Source organism: Zootermopsis nevadensis, unplaced genomic scaffold, assembly GCF_977971745.1.
Source record: "Zootermopsis nevadensis isolate Lab colony 2312 unplaced genomic scaffold, Znev_1.0 Znev_ptg000058l, whole genome shotgun sequence".
NCBI classification, from domain to species: Eukaryota; Metazoa; Arthropoda; class Insecta; order Blattodea; family Termopsidae; genus Zootermopsis; species Zootermopsis nevadensis.
In genome coordinates this window covers 593,704-618,152 of record NW_028259189.1, presented here as the reverse complement: position 1 = coordinate 618,152, position 24,449 = coordinate 593,704, and the positions used below count along the sequence as shown (strand labels likewise).

Genomic DNA, 24,449 nt, shown 5'->3' with positions numbered 1-24,449 from the left:
TTATCACAACACCCACAGAACACATTAGAGGTGCACTCACTACATGCTACTCTTTAACTGCTTGATGTTTTCAGTCTGTGTGTAGTAGCCTTAAACTCTGACGTGTCACACTTCCCACAAACAGCAGCCCTCTAGTCCACCTTATAGTAAACATTCCCCCTGCACCACCCCAGAAACGACTCCCCCCCGCAGGGCTTTTCTGGTCTGTGGACAGTGAGTGTGTTTTGTTTCCAACAAGTGTCGTGGTTGAGTATGAGGGCTTGACTCACTCATGTACCGTTGCAGTTATTCTTCATATATGTTTTACTGCTGATATGAACTGAAATAAAATTTCTTAAATATTACATAATGCCACACTATCATTTAGTAACTACCACTCTTACAAAATACTTTATTTTAACTTAGCCTCAAAGGGGCTTGTGTGTAGTTATATGATTAATTACCCCATTCTTGAAGTGTGACATTTAAAGAATTAATTCTGACCCTAATACAGGTCAACATGCATCACCAGATGATTCTTCCTCAGTCTCCATATATGAAAACTTTGAGAACTCACTGCGAGATTCCATTGTGAGTGACACAGATTTTGAAGGATCTATTGATGAAACAGGAGGTAGAGACGGTGACATTGCAGCTATAGTAATTCAAGAATAGGGACAGATTGAAACAGAATGTTCACACAGTAACAACGTTAAAGAAAATTATTCTGCAGATTTTACAATCAGAATTCCTACACCTCACTTAATTCAAGAGGAGCCTCCATGTATCATGATTGAAACTAACTCACATTCAGAAGCCTGATTATCTAACAGACAATTAGTTCAACTTGCACCTCATGACAATACTTACAAAAAATCTTCTTTTCACAATTACAGCAGTAAAGTCTGAGAGTCTTGCTTTTTTATCAGCCTGAGAGTGAAATGTACATTTAGCCAAGTTATGCTTAAATGCTGGCTCTTGAAAAAATAAAATACACTGGAATGAAACCTTCATTCAAAATTATCAAATGTTTTAAATACAAGACGAATTCAGGATTTTAAAAAACAACTTTTTATTGTAACCTGTTGCTCTGCCATGTACAGGCATAAAAATATTAGGAGTACGGCACTTCTCACTTAAATTCACTATGACAGGTCATTTTCTGCCTGTCATTACAAGGCTTGAAGTAAGGGATTTTTCTGAAAATGTAAATAACAATGACCTTTTTAATCAAGATTGCAATGCTTCAATAACAATCAACTTGTAAAAGACGCAATTTTGACATAATACGAACGATCAACAGAACGAAGTCCTTCATATGACCTCTCTAATAACAGACTAATGCAGAGAAAGTGTATTGGTATGTTCAAGAGCCATAATATCACACACCCACTAAGATCAGCCAGTAAACTGGTGAAGCAAGTTCTGAGTGGTAGAAATACAAACCATGTAACTAGATATATATAACATAACTACAATTTTTTTAACTAAGTAAAATAATAACCATGGAAGTACTTTGGCCTCATCCACACTTCCACAAGCAAATTAGTTTTTTCAGTTGAAACTAAACATTTAATGATACTACTGCTGCTGCCGCCATTATGTCAAAGACAACACTTGTCCACATCCACAATAAAATTATAGTAAATTTAATGTACTGTATCATATTCAGTTTCTACGAATGTTGCATTCAGTTTTATAAAATTATGTTTATTATAAGTATAAACTTGGTCTTTCAATTGTAAACACAATATTAAAGCATAGTTCTGTCTGTATGAACTCCTTGCACAATCTTAACCAATATTAACATACAATTTAAACTGCATATTTCTGTACTGTTTCTCAATACAATACTTGAAACAATAGAACAGTTGGGCTGAACACAAACACTACAATAAAAGAACTTGGTACAAATCAACACTAACAAAAACATCATTATATTTATCTGCTGTAGGACTCTCACTATGTATCTATATTCTGTATTAGAAGTCTTCTACTTTTACTGCTTACAGGTTTACTTGTACATTTACATACAATGCATCACTTGTTTAGAGAGCACACAAGAATTTTTTCACATACAATTCTATCCTCTGATGTTTATTTTGACATCAACACCTCACCAAGACCAATTCATTTTATTTGAATTTCAAAACTGCCTGATTTAGCTTTGGAGAAGGTAGTAATTTACCTTTTAAATGTTCATTGAAAATCCCTTTTATTGTTCATCTATTTGAGAGCAAGAAATTCAATAAAATATTAATTAGTGGACCCAGTCAAAAATTAGACTGGGACATAATTTCCAAGCATTGCATTAAGTTTAAGTGATGACCTGAAATGATCAATATAGTAATAAATATTACAATTAACAAAAATGACTGCCTTGGTATTAGGACAGGAGTAAACAAGGAATGTTCTTTTCTCTAATGGCTTCAATATCATTGCATCTTTCTAAGAAAGCTTCTACAAAACTACAGTACTTTACTGCCTGGTGTGTGACGTATGATTTCTTCTTACAATTACAAATGACACAAGGTAAATTGTATGAGGTAAAAAGAAACAAGGTCTATGCACCTGAATCAATTAAACCAAACAAACATTGACATATTCAGACTGCAAAACTATTACCAAACATTGAATGCAATATCCAGAGTTAAGTCAAACAGCTTAAAAGATTCTTAGTGATCCTTACTGGCATTTATAACCATATAAGCATTAGTTAATTTTAGCACATTTAATGTTGCTTATATTCACACAGTCATTAATTTAGACTTTTTGTGGTTTAGAAAGAGTTCGGTTACACCACCGAATATCAAGTACATCACTTTGAGGGAAGAACACAAACTGAAGGTATGTGAAAACAAAATACTTTAAAAAAATTATTTATACTTTTACCCAAGTAGGGTTATGCCATTTAAATAATGTTCAGGCTGTGCACAGTTTTGATGAGGAAATAAAAACAGACAATTGGTGGTAAATATCCTGAAAGCAGTTCACAGCTCTCTGCTGATAATTCAGGTAACACTGACATTTTTAACAAAAAAAAAAGCAAAGCTATAACTCAGATATCTGCACAAAAGGGGCAAAAAAATTAATGTGAAATGCCCTATCATCCATTAGATATAATACTAACTGATACTATGAGCCGGGATACCTCAGTCAGTATAGTGACTAACTGTGGACTGCATGACCGGGATTTGATCCCCAACCGGGGCAGAGGATTTTACCTCTAGCCTCTGCGTCCAAACTGGCTCTGAGGCCCACCCAGCCTCCTGTCAAATGGGTACCGGGGTCCTTTCCCAGGTGTAAATCGCGGCCGGGGCGTGATGCTGACCACTCGCCCCCATCTGGTGCCGAGGTCAAGAAAGAGTAGGAGCTATACCGCCACTCCCCCCAAGCGCCTACATAGGCGTGTAGCGGGACGCTTTACTTTACTAACTGGTGGTATTAACATATCAAGTATAACCACTTATTTTATAAGACAGTATTGCTGACAAATTATAATATTAAAATTTTAAGGTTAAACAAATTCTTTTAACAATCCTTTAAGCTTTAATAAGACTGGAGTGCATATGGAAGAGGTTTTAATATCCATACAAAATTCAACCTATCAATGAATCCACCTACTGTAGTGCCTTCAGCAAGTAGACTAGCCAGGGAGTCGATCAATCAGACATAACAAAATTCATTCCTGAGTATCATTACAATTTTAGAACTGATACAGGATTTGAGACTTTCGTGGCGAGTACAATCAATAAAATTTTCTCAGGCAACAGCTGCGTTAACTGGTTACCGTGGTTTACTATGGTAACCAGTTGACGCGGCTGTTGCCTGAGAAGATTTAATTAATTTTACAACTGTTTGCACACATGTAATAAATTATCACTGAAGGAAGTGCTGATGACACTAGGTTTCTACATTATCTTCTGTATATTATGAAGACGATGAGCTACAAGCCTGACAAATTGCTTTTGCAGTAAAATTAATTTCCCAGACTTTAGAATATAACATTTTAATATCCACCTTGTCATTTTTTAATTGTTCATAGTAAGACCTCTTTCCATTCTCTGGAGGCAAGTTTTTCAAATTTTTACAATTTATAAAAACATGAAATTCTGTGAACGTACAAATATTTCACAAGAGTCAGACTGAAACAAACTTACATGATAGTATTTAATTCTATTTTCAGTAGTGATACAAAACAGTACTCCATTACATTTTGGTAAGGAGGCTGATATAAAATTAAAAGTAGAGAAGTCATGTCTTGTCACCAAAATCCAGAACAGAATCATAATATAGGTAGCAAATAAATCCTGGGAAAATGTGACACATTACAAATTACATGGACAGATCAGAATCAAATTCACAAAAGAAATTAAGGGTGGGTTACATATGGAATCTTTGTCTTCATGTGTATTCAAATATATGAAAAATGAAATATACTAACTGCAATTTTAACTGTTAATTTTGTGTAGTCTCTTACTTTATGGAAATTGGCACAAAAAACTTAAGGCAGAAGCAGTAACAGGATAAAAGTCCCCTAATGAGAAGCTTCATAATTTGCACCGCTCCTCAAATATTATTATGGTGATCAAATCAAGGATTATGAAATGGGTGAGGCATGTAAAGGCATGGAAGAACGCGTACACACGGGATTTTGATTGGAAAACCTGACAGAAAGAGACCACTTGTGAGATGTCTTGGGCACTTCTACATTTTGCAACATAAAAGAAATCATACATAAATACAATTTCTTTTAGTTTTTGGCCACAATTTTCCATGTGTCATACATGAGTAGATGAGAGCATTTGTACAGGATTCAAAGCATCCCTTCTTCCTTTTGCAGTCAAGTAAACACAATATTTAGTGATATGTTTATATGAATATTGAATGCTTATCAAAACAGTGCTCCATCTACCGCAGCATCCAAATTATGGAAGATAATAAACATCCTAGGACCAAATTTGCAGGCTAACAGAATTCAAAGCTACATTAGGCAAGAGGAACACTCAGAGATATATATCATCTAGTCTTGATTCTATCAAACTCACCTGAAGCTCTACTTTCAGTAGGGGCAAGTAAGATTTGATTTGTGGTTTTCTGGGTTGATGCCATAAACTTGTAGGGGTTACCAACAAGAATAAAGTGCCACAACCTAGATGACCATAATCCACAAGTATCAGAGGCTCCAAGCACCAGTGTGTTCAATCACATACTCTTTTATGGGGTCCAGCATGCTGTGACATGACTTGCCATCAAACACCAGTACAAAGGCAATTTTGTATGTGTTGGGAGAAAAACGTTTTCAGCATCATTCTGTATGTGCGTTATACAATAAAACTCAACATAACCATAAGGGACTGAAACAAGCTAATAACATTGATATAAAATTACAGTTCCACTGCAGTTATTGGAAAACAAACACCTATGAGGAAACATAAAAACAGTTGATGAACAGTGTGTAATAATAAGTGAAGCAGCTGCATCAAAGTGTCTGTCCAACTTCATGCACCTTTTCAATGAAGAGTTCACTAAAAAATTCCAACATCAGAATAACCTGTATAAGACAAAGACAATAAGGCTACTTTGGTGGTATTCTGACGTTGCATGCAACATTCAACAAACATGAAGAACACTGGTTTTGAATTTCATCACCATCTTCCTACAATCTATCATCGCCCATGATCATAACCTGGGAAAAGTTTGCACAGTATAGAAGACAGAGTTTCATTCACAGTGATCTTGTACTTTTCTCCAAGATCATGCCGGCAACATGGACAAGTGTAAACCTCAGCTGAAAATGATCTTTGCAAACAGCGTTTGCAGAAGTTATGTTTGCAAACAGTGGTGACAGGCTTATGGACCAACTCCTGGCAACATATGCACATAAATGTTTCAGCCACTTTAGCAATGTATTTCTGTTTCCCACCTTTGAGGTACTGACTACAAAAATTCCATAACTTTGTGTTGATATCACGCTCAATCAGCTTCTTTAAAATGTTATCTAACTTAAATTCCACAACCTTGGTTCTCTTAATGGTGCTGCTAGAATCTTCCAGGGCTTCACACGACCTCTTTTTGGACTCCCTTCTTTTTTCCTTGGATTGTTGCGCTTCAGCTTTCAGTTTCTCTTCCTTAGCCTCGAGGTAGCCTTCAGGTACTTCTGCCTTTTCCAAACCATGAAGCTTAATAAGCTTCTTACCTTCTGGCGTCCAGGGGGCTGGACTATCATCATCACGTCGAAGACGATATCGCCACACGATGAAACCAGACTTTCCCTTCTCTGGGTAATACTCCACCACCTTATATATACCATCATATCTATTCCCAATTTCAGGAGCATATTCAGAATACTTTCTCAATTTGTAGTTTCTGACAACTCTCACAGGCTTCCCACCTTTCCAGTCGTTAGCTTTAGCTCCTTTATCACAAAGTTTGGTGTTGCAATTGAGTGCCAATGCTTTGTTTAGGCGTGTGAGTGTCTGATCACAGCTCTGATCTGCTGTGCGTTTGTTTCCGGATAAGTCACGTCCACCTGAACCTGTGTAGAGAAACTCGTCGCCGTCGTCCGCGTCGTCCTCGTAACCCCCGCTAAGTACAATACTATATGCGCCGTCAGACTCACGTCCGTGAATACCGGCGACATGAGGTCGATGCACACCAGATTCAGAAACCTGCACTCTGTATAACCAGGATGTTCCAACTTCTATACCAGGAATTGGGCCATAATGATTTGGTCGTACCAATGTACATTCTTTAGTGCGCCCCATACATGCCATTCCTTTTCCCCAGTCACGCGAACTTTTGGGATTCATACATCGTAACTTTGCTTTCTTCTTACTCTCCTTCAACTTTTCACCTACTTTCACAATCTCATTTTCATCATTCTTACAGTCTGGACAGTACCAATCATCACTGTCTGGAACAGCTTCCAAAGGTGGATTAAGGCATCTGATGTGGTAAGCCATGTTACATTCATCACACAGAATTTGCGTAGCAGGATCATCTTTTCCACCACAAACATAACAACTGCACTCCCTGCACTTTACATGTGGATTGTCATGGCAGCTCAGACAATTTAGAGCGCTCTGGCGTAAAGGTATTTGTGTTTGCATCAATTTGTCATCTTCTTTGCTCCTAGCTGCCACTAGAATTGGCTTCTCAATCTTCAGTATGTCATCACAAAATATGATCTTGCAGTTATCTAATGGTACAGCATCTCTTCCTATATATAAACAGCCAATAATTTCTTTCTCTCTTCTTCTTATATTAACTGTGATGATGCGAACATCATACCAGTATCCTCGAAATCTTGGATTCTCAATATTATAGTTTGCCATAACAATATCATTTATTTTCAGATCACTTACGTCACATTTTTGCCTAGCTCTTGGCCGTACATGTTCAAAGTTCACTTCTACAGGAGGATCATGTTCATTTTCTTCCAATACAACTTGATACAAAACCCCATCATCTTCCACATTTTCTGTCATACTTATATTGTTGATGTCTTTCAGCAAAGCTCTGACATCAGTAGATTTACTTTCCATGTCATTTAAAATTTTATTTAGTGAAACCTCACGTTCCTCATCAGAATTTTGTCTCCCCAGTATGTAATCTTCTGTCCTCTCTTTATGACTGCCAGAAAGTTCCTCTTTCCCTTTTCCACTAGTTTTATTACCAACTACTTGTGCCTTGCCAGCTTCACAACTGCTTTGTTTCACAATACTGGATGATTCTGTATCAACAGAACATCCAGCAACTTCTTCCACACTTGCAGTTATCTTTCCACAAACCTTAACATTCTCCAAATTCCCACTACACATGTCATCAAATGGTGAACCTAATTTTACATTGTCATCACGTTTCACAATACCAACAATCTTCCCCTCAAACCAAGCACCAGAGCCCACTTTTCTTACATCAACAAAATCCCCCACTTTGTAAAATTTGCTGGAACAATTCAGTTTCTCAGTTTTCTGAAATCCACCTCCAGAACGCTTATCTGCTGTTATGAGAGCTGCAGTTTCGACGGTAGTCGTTGATGGTAATGCCAGAATTTCATCATCGGGCTTAACCATCAGCTGAATTACATCATTCAGTCTGATATCATAATCAAATATCTTATAGCCATCTTCAAGCTGTTTACCACGGTAGAAGAGTCTCTGCTTGTCTCTCCTAATACCCAATTTCCGTTCAACGACAGCTTTGAACTCTGGAACACTAGTCAGTTTTGATACAGTTATAGTTACATTTGTTTTACCATCTATAGTACGAACTTTTACATACATTTTTGACAACTTTCACATAAATCATACACAAATTGCACAATCAAAAATTACTAGGACTTGGCGCGTAAAACTACACATGCCCTCAGTAAATCACAGAAAGCATACCCACAACGATGATAATGGAATCAGCAGCACCAACATACCAACCTACATTAGTGCATAACGGAGAAATTTTGGTTCCTACGTGACGATCGCTATTAAAGGCCTACGGCGCACACTCTACGCTAATCTTGGCATGTGAGTTATATTCGCATTCTTTCTACATGCTGCAAAACGTGACAGTCGTAATAAATCCAAAGTACACCTCTGTTTGTGTTTGGAGAGCACATATTGTTTGTTTTTCAATAGCATACCGTATTTCATGTGCTCAGTCTACCCAAAAATACAAGGTAAATATCCCAAAAAGTGGGGCGCAGTAGTAGTAATTCTTATTACCGATTCAACAAAGCTACCAAAGCCGAAATAGTTCCGCTCCACTAGAAGATGGTAGCACAGTTAAGGTAAGTTTCCCTTTTCCAGCACGTCTGTGGATCAGGTTTTCTGCTGTAGATTGTCATAGAGATTATCTGTTACAGGTGATTTATGGTCTGTGATTTGTCATGTGGAGCACATTCGTTGTTTTTATTGTGGTAGGTGGTTGCATTTTATAGAGCAAGATAGTACGAATACTGAACAGAACTGTTGTTGGTCTTCGGTTTACTGTGTTTCGTTTTGTTTGTTTTATACAATGGACGGAGAATTTAAAAACGATTCAGAAAATATAATTCCTTCATCTGAAGAAGGTGCAGAACTGACAGGATGTGCTGCCAAGCCTTGCTGCAACCCAAGTCTTGCGATGCATCGGTGTATGGCCCTGTTATTTATATGCCTGCCAGGGTTTGGTGAATACGTGTGAGACAAGTGTAAGTGCGTCTTATTTATTTGTCGCCTGCAGCACATGATGTACTCCATATCTCATTTACATAGTAATACGAGGAAGTGCTGGCAGTAGTTCAGATGTAGGTATAAGGGTCTAACTGTATATCATATAAATTTTAAAATCAACAAGTAGGCTGAATACATAACGTGGAAATGTAGTGACGTAGTACAAAATGTGTTTTGTGGTGGAAGAATCGTGTTTCAAACCCGTTTTCATAGTGACAGAGTTGTGCGATGTATTTCCTTTGTAGCAAAAATGTATAGCAACAATGGAACAGTTCTAGAATACAGCCAGAGAAGCTACATACTTTCCTGGCTTTTTCTAACGTCTTAGCAGCTCATTTGTAGTAACTGTTATGAACTTCGGTGCCCGTTTTAATTAAGGGATAATCTTTGACAGCAGTGTTTAATTGGATGAGTCATTGTTTTGGAGGGGTTAGAGTTCTTTTTCTGTAAGTAGGTAATTTCCATTTCCAGTATTAGGGTAAGTTCAGAAGTCCAAAACCTGGACTTTGTAATAAGAAATTTGAGAACTTTTTTCCTTTGGACAGGGTAGAGGATTGTGTGAACAGCTTCACTCCACCCTTGGGGATGAATATGCTGTTACCATTGAATTCAAATACAATGCTACACTTGGTTCTGTTATAGGTGATATTAGAGCATTAAATAAAGATTTTGCTGATTAAGGTTATACAGTTTTAGTTTGTAGACCTATCAGTTGTCCTGAAAGGGACCTAAATTACCAAATTGAGAAGGACTTGGACAACATTGCCAGAAATAGCGGTCACACTGATGTATTTGTTGCCCTTCTGTGATAACATCACAGGCATCATATGAACAGGTGGGTGAGGAGTGTGTATATGATGCTTGAACTTGTGATTTGAGTTTGTGACAAGTCACGTATCTGACTGATGTATGATCCTTGGGTAATGGAAAGGTGCTTACTGTGCACAGATCAAATTATTCAGTATTCAGTCCGCACCCACGCCTGACTTGACACCTGCTCCCATTGGCTAGGGGCAGGCTACTCCATTCACTGTCCGTTTGCTATGAACCTTGCCCCCTTCACCCAATTGGCACATTCATCGCCCTGATGATGAAGGTGGTATCACCTCTGAAACGTTGGTAAACATCGACCAGACTACACAGCGCAACAACCCAGAAGACAGAAATATTCATACTCACTGCTGTGAAAACCTCAAATCACACATATTCAGTATTCTTCCATCTAGCATCAAACGTTTAAATATATTAAGTATTTGTGTAAATAGCTGCAACATCTATGTATTTATATTGACATTGCATTTATGCTAACTATTGATGTTTATGACATGTTCCATATCCTTGTCCTACGTTCTGAAGGATCTGTGGAATGTAAATAAAATATATTCTATTCTCCTTGTACCCACAAACACTGTTTTTCTCAGTTGGTTTATATATTACCAATTGGTCATACTGTTCTTTGCTGTGATAGTGATAACTTCAAACACTGTGACACGAGGCATATTTCTACAGCCTTCACTGTTCAGTGTTGTCAGCTTACGATACTTCTGTGTGATAAGCTGGCAACGTTGAGCTGTGTCAGGGCTTAGTTCCAGATTGCAAAGCTGTCACGTCATGGAAGGTAGAAACCATAAATCTTTTCTGACAACACAGTATTTAAATTTTATTCTTCGGTGTGTGGCTGAACTGGAAGTGACAACAAAGTACATACTGGAAAAGAGTCCAACACCAACTTCCCCTTATATCTTAGGTCTGATGAATGCAATCTGCTTCCTCCATTAGTAGTTGCTTTGCATTTTAATACATTATGCTTATGAAAATCGCGGCATCGGGCGTGGACTTGAGGATAGTCGTATGGGTAAGGGAATTCCTTTTAGGCCGAATGCAGAGAGTTAGAGTAGGAGGGCAATTATCAGAGGAAGTCAGAGTAACGTCAGGTGTACCGCAAGGGAGTGTATTGGGTCCACTTCTATTCCTCGCGTACGTAAATGATATTTGGAGGAACATTGAATCCACTATTAGACTTTTTGCAGATGACTGTATAATATATAGGAAAATTATAAATAGTAAAGATATAGAAAAGATGCAGATGGATCTAAACAGTCTGGGGGAATGGGCGGCTGAAAATGTTATGAAAATTAACCCAAGTAAAAGTAAAGCAGTTAGTTTCACAAGAAGTCGGGTGAAGGAACCACTAAACTATTTGTTACGGGACCAAATAATTCCGGAAATGAACAGTTGTAAATACTTGTGAATACTCTTAAGCAGCGATTTAAGCTGGGCTGATCAAGTAAATTATACGGTGAAGAAAGCCTGGAAGGCACTTCATTTTACAATGCGTGTTCTCAAAAAGGGGAATAGTAACACTAAAAGTCTAGCCTACACATCACTAGTGCGTCCGATTCTGGAATATGGGGCGGCGTGCTGGGATCCATACAGGGAGGGGCAGATAAATGCGTTAGAAAGGGTGCAAAAGAAAGCATGTAAATTTGCATATCATAGGAGCGACTCAAACTGGGAAACCCTGGCACAGCGTAGAAAGATAGCACGTATATGTGCTCTCTTCAAAGCGTACACGGGAGAACGGGCATGGAAGGCTTAGGTGACATATTGCAAAGGCCATACTATCTGAGCAGGGTCGATCATGTTCGGAAAATTAGGAGCAGAAAGCAAAGAACAGATATCGGGAAATATTCCTTTGTAAATAGGACCATCCAACTCTGGAACCAGCTACCTGCTGAGGTTTTAGGGACTCTCTCCTGTAAACCAAGTACGTTTAGGAAGAAGGTTAGGAAAGTGATAAATGAGGTGAAGTAAAGGGAATACATGAGTGGGTGCAGTGAAGGGGGGTAAATTGGGGTGAGGATGGGAAGGCTTCATAAGTGTAGTGAAGTGAAGAGAAGGTCCTGATGAACTGTGTGATTCATTACTGTTACTGTCTTATGTCTAGTTGGTATTAATTTTTAAGTTATGTACTTTAGGTTATATGGTTTTGTAATATTATGAGTTGTTTTATTTTGAGTGTGGTGTGTTGTTTTGTTGTGTCTCATTGTTTTGTTGTGTCTTACTGTTTTGTTGTGTCTCATTGTTCTGTTGTTTCTTATTGTTTTTGTTGTCTTATGTTTTTTGTGTCTTATTGTTTTGTTCTGTCTCATTGTTCTGTTGTTTCTTATTGTTTTTTGTTGTCTTATGTTTTGTGTCTTATTGTAGGACCACTGCCACCGGGTAAAAACCCATTTGCAGTGAAATAAATAATAATAATTAAGCAGAAAACATGCTTGGATTTATCTGTGTCATGCTTTTGTCTTTGCTCTGCCTGCTTGTGTTGAATGTTTGCTAGTTCCGATCTCTTTCTTTCATGTCTTTATTTTCCAGCAATTCCTTATTTTAGGCTATGTAGCCTTTTCCAGCATTGTTAAATGTATTAACAAATGTACCATGACTGTTTATTTTGATTCTGTGACTGAAAGTTTGGAGTCTACACAATTGCAGTGGTTATTTTAAGACTACCAGCACACAAAACAGCTAACCAAAACTTAACCTAGTTCTTAGTAATAGTAAAGGGTGCAGCAGAGGAAACGCATGTTTTTCGAATGGCTAGTACTCGGCAAGGAGGAGGGTGGGGGATTTCCGCCCCTTGCTAGTAGACATCTTAGATGATGCAGTTTCATTAGCCATGGCACCGTGGACCAGCGAGCACCGGGTGTTTGTTGTTGAAAATTATATAAAACGTGGTGAATCCGTGGCCGCCTCGCTCCCCTGACCTGTCTGTATGTGACTATTTTTTGTGGGGTTACCTCAAATCAAAGGTCTACAGAAACAAAGCACGCAACATCCAGGAACTGAAAGATTCCATTTGCCAGGAAATCGCTACTGTGGGGGAAGAAATGTTGGGAAGAGCATTGCAGAATTTTGAGGAGGCTGCAAGAGTGCGTACAGAAGGAAGGGCGTCACTTGACGGACGTTATTTTTCAAAAGTAATTCAAAAAGTTCAACAAAAACTGCATTTTAAAACCTTTCTTTTGTGTAATTAAAGTTTTTTTAACTTGAAAATCAACTGAGTTATTGTTATTTTAAAAACATGCGTTTCCTCTGCCTCCTCCTGTATAATAGCATTTTCCCATACTGGTTGAAGAGGCTTTCCTGCCTTGAGTAGCTTGCAAGATCCTTGTATATGATAACTGGGTATAACACATGAGAGTGAGACTGATGTTAAAGTGGGAGTTCCCATCTGCTTTTTACACTCCTCCATATCTGTAGCTCTGGTATTGTTTCAGAATCAAATCTTTCTCCACTCAGTTCAAATTATGGCAGGACGTGGAGGTCATGGGGCAATATTGGAGGCTTTCCATGCTCAGCAGTGACCAGGAGTTGCAGCTGATAAGAGTCAGGTGGGAAAGTACATCAGCAATGTGTTTACTCTCTGAGGTCCAGTTCAGTAGATTTTATTGCTTGAGAAATACTTTGTGCTTATTTTTACCGGTGTTCTGGGATTAGATATTCTAGTTATTGCCTTAGGCTGCAGCCAGTAGCCCAAAGCTTCACTTTGAGATACTATTTGAATTTCTTGTCCTTAAATTTTCACATCATGAGTCTGGCATAGCTCAGTCATTATAGTGACTGGCTACGGATTGGACGACCGGGGTTTTCATCCCCGACGGGCAGAGGAATTTTTCCTTTAGCCTCTGTGTCCAGACTGGTTCTGGGGCCGACCCAGCCTCCTATCCAGTGGGTATCAGTGTCCTTTCCCGGGGGTAAAGCACGGCCAAGCCATGATACTGACCACTCACACCATCTAGTGCTGAAGTCAAGAATGAGTAGGAGCTGTACCTCTTCTCCCCGCAAGCACCTACATGGCATACAGTGGAACAACATTACTTTTTATTTTTAAGTTTTCACAGCTGGAGTTCAGTATGTGACATTGGCTCTTGGGTATAATAGGCTGCGTCAAATGTTGATAGTTATCCAGTTATAGTTTGGCAAACACTGCAGCTGCCATCTCCTGGGTGAATGTGTGGTGACAGGGTATTTTTGGAAGTGTTATGTGAGGTGGCAGTGGAATTTGATGGTGCAGATTGGTAGAGCAGGGGAGTGGGCTGCTTTCTGATGAGAGAAAAGAGTTGATGAAAGAAATAATAATTGTTTAAGATTTAATAATTTCATTTAACACATTGCCCCTTTTTGTCTATAAAGTGAATATACAAATTGTTTTAAAAACTCGTGGCACATTGGTTGTGGAATACTGTTTATTAGTTAATCAGAAGCAGGTTCACCCTCATGTAATAGACTCTCCCAAAATGTCTATGTCCAAGTCAAGATCATTTTGGTTGCTAGGTCACTGCTTACACCAGTTTGCAATAAGTGTGCACGTTCAAACATGGCTTATTCAGAGCAGATTGTATGTTTACTGTTGAGTATTACTCTGCATCAGTATTGTTTGCTGTAGGGAAGTACTGAATAAAACAACAATATGCCAGCTAGTAAAAAGAGTTTAAGGACTCGGGTAGTGTTTGCATGTTACAAATGTTCATTGAATGACAGAACAGCTGAAATTATGGCTGTACCAATTTCAAGTATGAGCCGGGATAGCTCAGTCGGTATAGTGACTAGCTACGGACTGGTCGACCGGGGTTCGATCCCCAACGGGGGCAGAGGATTTTTCCTGTAGCCTCTGCGTCCAGACCGGCTCTGGGTCCCACCCAGCCTCCTCTACAGTGGGTACCGGGGTCCTTTCCTGGGGGTAAAGCCGGCCGGGGCGTGATGCTGACCACTCACCCCCATCTAGTGCCGAGGTCAAGGAAGAGAGGAGCTATACCTCCTCTCACCCCAAGCGCCTACATGGCGCATAGCGGGACAAACTTTGCTTTACTTTTTACCAATTTCAAGTAGTGCATCGGCTGCACCAACGTGATATGGCTGCATGAATTTATAATTGCCATTGGTTTTATCATTTTGTGCATGTAGGAGTTCATGCGTAGTAGTTAAGACTGTTTTGAATGGGACACGATGTATAATGTTAATATAATGTTACTGTAGTTTAAAAATGATTGATACATTTTTGTAAAAGTCTCAGTATCAGATTTAATCAAAATCAGTTTATTTGTGTTTGAGTTTCTCATGCATAGCTATGACTAGTCAGACTGACTTTGAGGTGCTCTTTGTGCCTCTGAAAAGGCAGTTTATTCCATTCATTAGTAGCATATTGAAAACTTTTTGTAAGTTTTTAAAATATGAAACCTGGAGGGCAAAAAAGTGCCTGGCTTCTAAATTTTTGGGCCAGTTCATAGCGTAAAGAAAGGTTTATCATGCACCATATTACTAGAAGAGCACAGATTGTTAATGTTTGACAGCAGTGTGCAGAGGAAAATGTTTTAAGGTAGTAGGAGGCTTCAGAAAACTGCATAATAAGAGCGTAGTTAGTACACTTCACCAGATATTTTAGAATGATCAAGTTAAGGAGGATGAATTGGACAAGGTATTTAGCGCACACAGGATACAGATGATAAATGCATTCATAATTGTAGTCGGAAAACCTGAAGGAGAGATCCGTCAGGAAGACTTGAGCATAGCTGGGAGAATAATATTAAAATCAGTCATGAAGAGAAAGGAATTTCGCTCAAGCTAGGTATCAATGGCAGGTTGTTGTGCGTATGGTAATGAACTTTTGGGGTTTCATAAAGGCCAGGGAATTTATTGACTAGCTGAATGCCTGTTGGCTTCATGAGGCAGCTGTGCTTACTTGGAAATAGAAGTGACTGTGGTCAGTTGTTGGTTGGTGAGTTTGCTTTTACGTCTGTATATGCTGTAAATGTACTCATTAATTTGTGACTATACGGTGAATTGTTGTTTTTGGTTGGTGGGTTTGTTATAGAATTTAAGTGATAACTATGTTAACTCTTTGGCCCTATTATGTCCGTGTCTCTTGTAATTGCCCTGAATAATTATTATGTGTGGCTGGTAAAATTTTTGTCTTTTTTACATTGTGAATGTTTTTGGTTGTACAGTATTTAGCTTTGGGTATCTCTAGTTGTGTGTTGTAAATGTGGGCTTCCATCTGTGCCCTTTTATGAATTTGTAGATGTCAGGACTGAAGACTGTAATTTATCATTTTATGAGCTTGATTCTCTTTGTAACAGTCGGGAGTTGCAGCTGTAATGGTTGCAGGTCCCCCATCTGCAGTAACGGCGAGTCGTTGTTCTGGCAGAGCATCTATACTGGCAAGTTTTCGCACCCAAAACAGGTTACCTGTGTCAGTTCCTCCTCTGCAGGATGTGGAGGAAGAGGAGTCTTCCAGAACTCTTGGTCGGGGCTATGCACTGCTGAATTTAAAGAGGAATTGATCATCGTAAGTTGTGCTGTAATGTGTCTCTTTTGACCTTTGACCAGCAAACTTTGAACACTGGTTAAAGCAAACTATGAATACGTGTTGTAAGTCAATTTCAAAATTTCTAATGCTGCTGTGGGCTGCCACTGCCTATTCCCAAACTGACCCACTGCTAGCAAACTACTGAAGCCTGAAATAAGCACATGTAGGGCTGGTCATGACTGTCTGCCCTTATGATTGAAGTTGAGAACATCTGATGCATTTGGATGGAATTTGGTATGGACGTTATGCGATTGGCGACTACCCTAAAATTGTACTTCACAATTTCTTACGGTTGATGCTTTTAATTGGTACAAGAATAAGCTATCTTTCTTAGTTAGGACCATTGGTGTAATTATTTTAGTGAATCAGAATATGGGAAAATTTAAAGAAAGCTTAAATTTCAAAATTAAAAAACTTTTAAATTTGTTGGCAGAGGAAGGAAAAACTTATTTATCATATTTTATAAATATGGTTACCATTTGATATTTAAGATATCCACCAAACTCTCATCCCAGACTCAAGGATTACAGACTTTTTTTTTAAAGAGGAATGTTATGTCAGTGTATTGTGAAAACAGGTACCTTAGAGTACAAGAAGATTTTTATTTGTGCCACACATGTAAGAGTGTGCACAAGGAGTGGCTGTTTAGCAGTCTCACCATTCTTGTTGAAACTGCAGAGAAAAAATTTAGCCTCCCTGCTTGAGACAGGTTGATGCTTAAATGCTGACTGGACAGTGTGAGCTCTTGAATAAGAGAAATTTTGAAATAATTAAGTACAAAACAATTTTGTTCACATTTAAGGACTTTTCTCTTTCGTTGCCACTTTATGTTCATATCTTTATATAACTTTTTCATATTTTAAGATGTATGAAGTCTTCATTATATAATGTATCATGTAATTATGTTATATAATAATTTTTTATTAGAATTATTAATGTGTTTTGTAATGGTCCAATTCCTTTCCTGGTACCTGTGCGAACTGTAATGTCTCAGCATTTCTAGCAATTCATGAAACTGTGTCATATATTTTTTTCTGTCATTTCAGGAGTATTGCATGGATTATTTTTGTGATTCCGTCGGTCCGTGGTAAGGTGAAACAAAATACCAGATTCTTATGCAGAGGTAAGCATGAAAGCTATTTTGTATTTTAACAAAAAAATTCCAGAATGTTTTGGGTAGATTTTTTCTTCAATTAAACTGTTACTAAAATTTCACATATGTGTCCTGCTTATCATCTTGAAACATCAATACAGAGATGAAAGTTGTTCTAAGCAGGCTCAATGACATTGATGCATACTTGAGGTATTAACAGGAATGCACACCCAAATATTCTAAGGGATTTTATTTCAGAAAATTTTACTTAGAGGAACCTATTTATTTGAACCCGATTGGCATCAAAGCGTGCTGAGTGGAAGCACATGCCCTGCTGGGTTAGTTTTTGTTATTTGTTACATGAACAAGCAGTGCTTTGCTTGTCAACTTCTCCATAAGTGCACATAAATTACAATTTACATGTACTTTTGCATGCAAAATATACACAAGGACATTAATTCAAGCCTGATTACATTTATATTTTATTTTAAAATTAAGTGTAAGTTTTAAATTGTATGATGTTATTAAAGGCAGAATTCTTAATGCTTCTTTTCCTGGGTGTCAGGCCATGGGAACACACAGCATTTTAGCACATTTTGGATGTTATGGTATGTGTAATGGGCATTTTCCATAGAATGTTCATTAAAACACCTATATTACAGCAGGATTTAAGCCTGCCTTCAGACTCTGTAGTGGATTCTCTTTTCGCCATTTCCCTCGCCTTGTTAGTCATGACGTCACTATTTGCTACAGTTATGATTTGTGAACTCAGTTTCTTGTACTTGTATATTTAAGTGAGCATTTATTTGAGGAAGCTGCGTGTTTGCTATGGAAATGTGACGCTCTTCTAAAAATCGAAATCATTAGCAATTTTATATGTACATGCCATATTTCACACAGTGAATTGTATTGCATGTTTACTTAAGGCACAGTGATGCAAATTACGAAAATATTTATTAAAAGTTGTTTTCTGAATCGAAGGAAAATCCGCATGCTGTGGAACCCAGTCCAACTTTTCAAATTACCCATTCTTTGTAGAGACTCTGGTGTGGACGGCCCATAAAGTGTTTCTAGCTTCTGCGAAAGCATAAAGAACACTTGAAAATGCATTTATTATGAACTGGCTTCAGATTATCATGTTGAAACATGAAAGTAACACTGGAATGCATGTTTAGTTTGAACCAGTCATTTTCTTAACAAGTATGTTGGTCAAACTGATGATGAACTGACGTTAATCATGTTGTTCGCCATGGATTTCGTATGTGTATACGTTGGTACAGGTTAAAATATCAATTCTCTCTTCTGTAGAACACTTAGGAAAAACTATATTTGTATTCTACATTCAAAGTTATTAAATGCAGACACATTTTTGAAATGTGCTCTGAAAGCTTTGGCGTGGTACAGTTTGTGTAAAGTGTACAAACCCAACCTAGAAATGAGAAATAAATAGACAGGGAATAAATGAACTCAGCCAATGGAGGCAAATAAATCAAATATAACAAACCGTATGAATGTATTCATTCTTATCAAAATTTGTTTTCTACACGATTTGACTCGGTACTTTCGAAACATTGTCCAAGAAATTCATCAAGGAAATTTAATTGAATTATTCCTCCAATGCAGAATCAGAAATATCGCCAGTAACACTGTAATAATTAAGTAATCACAGTTCTGTCAGTTCTGAGGAAGACTTTGTATTGAAAACAATATTATTTATGAAAGGCTGTTATTTACCTGGTAGACGTTATAAATCAAAACCATTGCAAGCTCACACTTTTTGTTACTAAAATGTATCCAATATTAGAAACATTAGAACTTCTTGCTTTTCACAGTCTAGAATTAAAACCTACCAATGGATCTCAATGCTGATCTCTTTCTTTAGGGGTTTTACCTCTTTTATGTTGTTAACTATTTTGTCTAGCTGGTAGGAGGCAAGACACTCCATTTTATTGACTGTTTATCATATCAATGTAAAGACTTTTATCATTTGAATTACTTTGAAATGGACTGTGGCCATTAATGTGTTGAGAATCTTTGATATGTATAGATGCTGAAGAGTTTAATTTCATGTGTAGTTTTAATTACAGGAATATTCTGATTTAGAGGATGAAGAGGACTTTGATGAAAAACTTCCAGACAGAAATGCAAAGGTTGTAACAGTAAAAGTAAATTCCCTTTGTACAGACCTCATCATCAAATCAGGACTTTCTGTGGCACGAAAGTAAGGGTTGTTTATAACTTAGATATAAGTATATGGTTTTATGCAATGATGAAATGAATGGCAGAATTTCATTAACTTAAATTTAAAATTAATATGGATTTATGTGGTTTTGTTCTAGACACAAAGCCTTCATAAGTTATTAAACATAATTGCAAAATACAGGTAGTCCTCGATTTGCGTCGATTCAGAATAACGCCTATTTTGAAACCAGAAAGTCAAAAAGTGAAAAAAAAATATTTTACTATTATTTATAACGTTTTACAATGTTTCTCGTACTGCTTCTTATACTAAATCGTAATTCTTACATCACTGATTTTGAATAAAAATTATAAATACAGTCATCTCTGCAATCACGTATGTTTCGTTAACGCGAATTTGCTCCAATGAGATCGATGAATCGGTAATGCTTTGAGTTTTACCTTATACTACAGAAAGTTGCTTTAAATTTGCATAATATTTCTTAAATGCGGAGTATGATATTTCAGCATTTAATGGGGAAGTAAGTAGGCTTACTTTATGTGGTTCTCTGGACTTTGACACATAGAGGTCTCTTTCTCTGATAGTAGGTTTCTGTACAAAAAACAAAAATGATCCCTTCAAATTTACTTCATATTGAAATTTTAAATAAGAAAATTGAGTGTGTTGTGAAGTGAAGCCATCAAAATTGCGATTCTTGAAAAAAGAATTTGCAAGTTAACCTTGAATGCTGTTTGAAGGTTCATTCCGCAATTTAGAAATGCATATTGAATTGTTAAGATAACTTATACTTCAAAGTTGTATAGCCATCAATTTTGAACTGTTAAATGTTTTAGATTAAAGATGGTGAGTGGTAAAAATTTTTACAGTTGACTAATTAAAGAAAGGGGTGGATATACATAAACAGAGTACTGCCTTACAAGGCTGTTTTTCTTCCTGGTATGGACTGAATTCTTAAATACTATTTAGACGAACATTGCATTTAAAGGGTTGATTTATGATGATTATGGTGACAATGAGAGTGAAATTTTAAGAATAGTCATTGGTTTAATAAAAATTACAAATAAACATCCTGATTTTTTTCTTCTTCTTCAGCAGACTGGGAAAGTGTGTGGTCAGATCCTTAAAAATCTGAGTACAGCCAAAGAAGAGAATCTGATTTGGAAGTTGACCCTCAGATGCTATGCAAGCAGATTTTAATGACAAGAAATCTGTTGAAGAAGACACCAAGTATGCAGAAGTGTTGCTTGTGGCTGACAAAAACTTCTTGCAGCCTGGAATGGCACCGACAATGAGCAATATCGTTTCACAGCTATGAACGTGGTAAAACAGTTTTTTTTTATCTGTGTGTGATAGAACTGAAATTCTGCTGCTTTCACAGTGCTGAATGACACTGTGATTGCAAGACTCAATATTTGATATGCATTGCCATGTAAAACGTAATTAGCTAATCCCACAGAGTGGAGTACTTCTTCAGATGCTGATAATCACTCAAATAGTCACGTAAATCCCCACCTTCTAGAACCTGAACCACATCCTCAGACAGTCAAGTCAGATCCATACTGTCACACACTGTTTATTTATCATTCAGTTTAATACTGCTCCTCTTTAATCTGACTAGTATTTTTAAATTACTATTACAATAACTGTTAATCAGTGTTTATTTAGGGTTTAATCACTGCGGGGGCAACCACACTGCAAACTACAGAGGTTGCAGTAAGTGGAAGGAAGCGAAGGCGGCCGCTGCAAAGCGTGCGAGAGGGGAACGCGGCCGAAAGGACGGTGTCTCCACGCGCCTGCCAGCGCCCTCATTGGTGCCAGCTAAGCCTTCTCCGGAACAGGAGAACCTGGGCCCTGGCTGGAACCACGTGGTCCGTGGTGGCCGCGTCGTCAAGGCTGAGGCACGAAGAACCCCGCCCCAACGCCGTCCGGCGCTATTGCACGGACTGAGCGGCAGACTGTCCCTAAGGACGGCAATACCAAGCCCGCTCATCCTGTAGTGCCGGTGGCGAATCCCACCGCACCCGCTCCCAAGAGGGCCACACCCACTCCCAAGAAGACCGCACCTGCTCCCAAGAAGACTGGCCCCACCCCACCCAAGGGTCAGTCTCTGCTCCAGGGCATCTCAGATCTCCTGGAGAACCTCCCTACACAGGCCTGCGTCGAGTTGACACGCCGTCTTCTCTCCGCCGCCCCTTCCCTTCCATCTGGGGAGGCCCATCCGCGAGCCGTCCTCAAAACCGTTATCCTCTTCGTAGCCGAGTATGACTGCACGGCCTAGGAGACACAGTGGTAAGGCCTTGCGACTGGCTTACTGGAACGCCGACGGTGTTCGCGCCAGGAAGCTGGAGCTGGAACAGTTCCTCGGTGACCACGGAGTCGACGTTTGCCTCCTGAACGAGACTCACCTCACGTCGGGTCGGGCCTTGAGGTTCGCGAACTATGTTTGCCACCGGACGGACCGCCCGACGCAGGAGGGAGGCACGGCAATCATTGTCCGCAGGGGCATTGATTATTAACCTGTGCCGGTCTCAGGTCTGCAGCAACTGGAGACAACTGCAATTCACCTGGTGCTGGCAACCAGGAAAGTGAAGCTCATGGCGGCATACCTCTCGCCCACGCGGCCCTGGATTGAGTCGGACCTGACCGAGTGCCTGAGCGGGGGTGTCCCGTTCCTATTAGCCAGTTACCTCAACGCAAAGCACACAGACTGGAATTCTAGGTTGATCTCCGCGAGGGGTTCATTCCTGCGGGATTATGCCAACAGAAACTTCTGTTTGATCTACGGGCCGAACTCCCCAACCACGGCTCCCTATACACACAATGGAACCCCCGATGTCCTTGACATTGTCCTCATCAAGGACTTCGTCCTAACGGTGCATCCGACTGTCTGCCCCACGCTCAGCTCAGATCACCTGCCCGTCCTCATTGACACCACATGCCGATCATCCTTTCAAAACCTACCTGACCGCTCGGACTTCGCGAGAATGGACTGGGATGCATTCCAGGCTTGCCTCTAAAGCAGACTCCCGGGGAATCCCGTGGTAAACGACGAGGAGGCAATCGACAAGTGCGTCGAGGAGCTGACCAGTGCCACAGCGGTGTCCACTCCCAAGCTTTGACCCCCCATTGACAGGCGACCGCTTCTGCCCACTAGTACTCAGGATGAAATTCGCCTGAAGAACCGGCTGAGGAGACGGTGGCAGGTCACGAGGGACCCCGCTCTCAAGGCCCAGGTCAACCGACTCCAGAGGTCGGTGACCTATCGGCTCAACGAGCAGATGAACGAACAGTGGACCGACACGCTGGAATCCTTGGACTGCGAGGACCAGTCGCTTTGGAAGATGACCAAGCGGGTGATGCGAGTCCCCACTCCGTCGCCCCCCTTGCTAGTGCCGGGAGGACTGGCTCTCTCAATCTCTGAGAAGGCAGAAGCCCTGGCCGACAACCTTGAGGTCCAGTTCCAGCCGGTAGACAACCCGTCAGGATAATGTGAATAAATTAATTTGAGAGCCGGAGGCTGTGTGTGAAGAGCGCTGAGTTTGTGGTCTGGAATGGCTGAGGAGCCATTGAGCAGTCCAGTGTGGTGCTGCGAGCCGAGGGCTGTGTCGTGAAGAGTTTGGGGAACAGACAGTATTTAGGGACAGAACTGAGTTTGTGTCTCGTACTTGAAGAGTTAGAGTCTTAGCAACTGTTTTGTCCAATTTATCTATGTGTAGACTACTTGACATAGAGCCAAAGTAGTAGTCGTCATCATCACAATATTTTTCTGCTCTGAGATTCTGAATAAATGTCACCTCATGCATGTGTGCAGTGCATAAGAGTATGTTCCAGGATCGTTCATTTCTTGACTGTGAAGACATATAGTTGGAACAAAAATTATATTTTGCTATTTGATTGCTTTGTTCAGTAACATAACACTATAGATTTTACTTCTTTTTAAAATTTTGGAATATGTAGCCATTACAGTATATAAGTTATTGTAAAACTGATGAGATGGAATACAGTTCTTTTCCAGAAAATCTATTAGAGTTAAACTGGCCTCTAGAAACTTCAACCAAATAATTATCCAACATAGCCATCCAAACCTTAAAAGAAACTATGCAGATAAACAATGAGATTAACACATTCTTGAAAAGACCTGGGAACATGTAGGGATCAAAACAATGATCTCACCCTCACATGTTCATCATTTAGCAGTCAAGGTCAGTCTATGGTTGCTTTTTTATTTGTGGTGTTAGGGTATTTGTTTACTTGTCACCTGGATTATCAAGTCAGTAAGTACCTCTAAAATCTCAGTCAGTTTATCGCAGACTACAAGGTGCTACATCTCTGATGACAGTCAATTTCATATTAACTGCTTTGAGAATGTAAGATTTCACCATTTGTTGCCCTGTTCCAATTTCACTAATCAAAAAACTCTCTTTTAAGGTCACTTTCTATTACGTAGTCATTTGATTTTTAGGGTTTATTAAACAACACTCAATTACTCAGGTTATATAGTGTCAAGTGATATGATAATTAATAATAAATTACAAAGGAAATGGAACAAAACAGTCATAGCCTGATTGAATGTTCTATCTTGGAATTTGTTTCGATGGAGTA

The 24,449-nt window shown here is 39.0% G+C and overlaps 1 long non-coding RNA gene and 1 pseudogene across 3 annotated transcripts; one reads left to right on the top strand and one right to left on the bottom strand.

Annotated features, from left to right (window-relative positions):
* Positions 1-1,034: 1,034 nt before the first annotated feature.
* LOC147871350 (E3 ubiquitin-protein ligase UHRF1 pseudogene) lies at positions 1,035-8,384 on the bottom strand (annotated as a pseudogene).
* Positions 8,385-8,510: 126 nt separating this feature from the next.
* LOC110833806 (uncharacterized) lies at positions 8,511-23,866 on the top strand. 3 transcript variants are annotated; one of them, XR_002544354.2, is made up of 5 exons: positions 8,511-8,767; positions 13,466-13,579; positions 17,601-17,677; positions 19,735-19,868; positions 20,940-23,866. It is a non-coding gene; the product is annotated as an uncharacterized LOC110833806 (long non-coding RNA). The 3 variants fall into 3 exon arrangements; XR_015532448.1 differs by having other exon boundaries at positions 19,723-19,868; positions 20,943-23,866; XR_015532447.1 differs by having other exon boundaries at positions 19,723-19,868.
* The last annotated feature ends 583 nt before the right edge of the window (positions 23,867-24,449 follow it).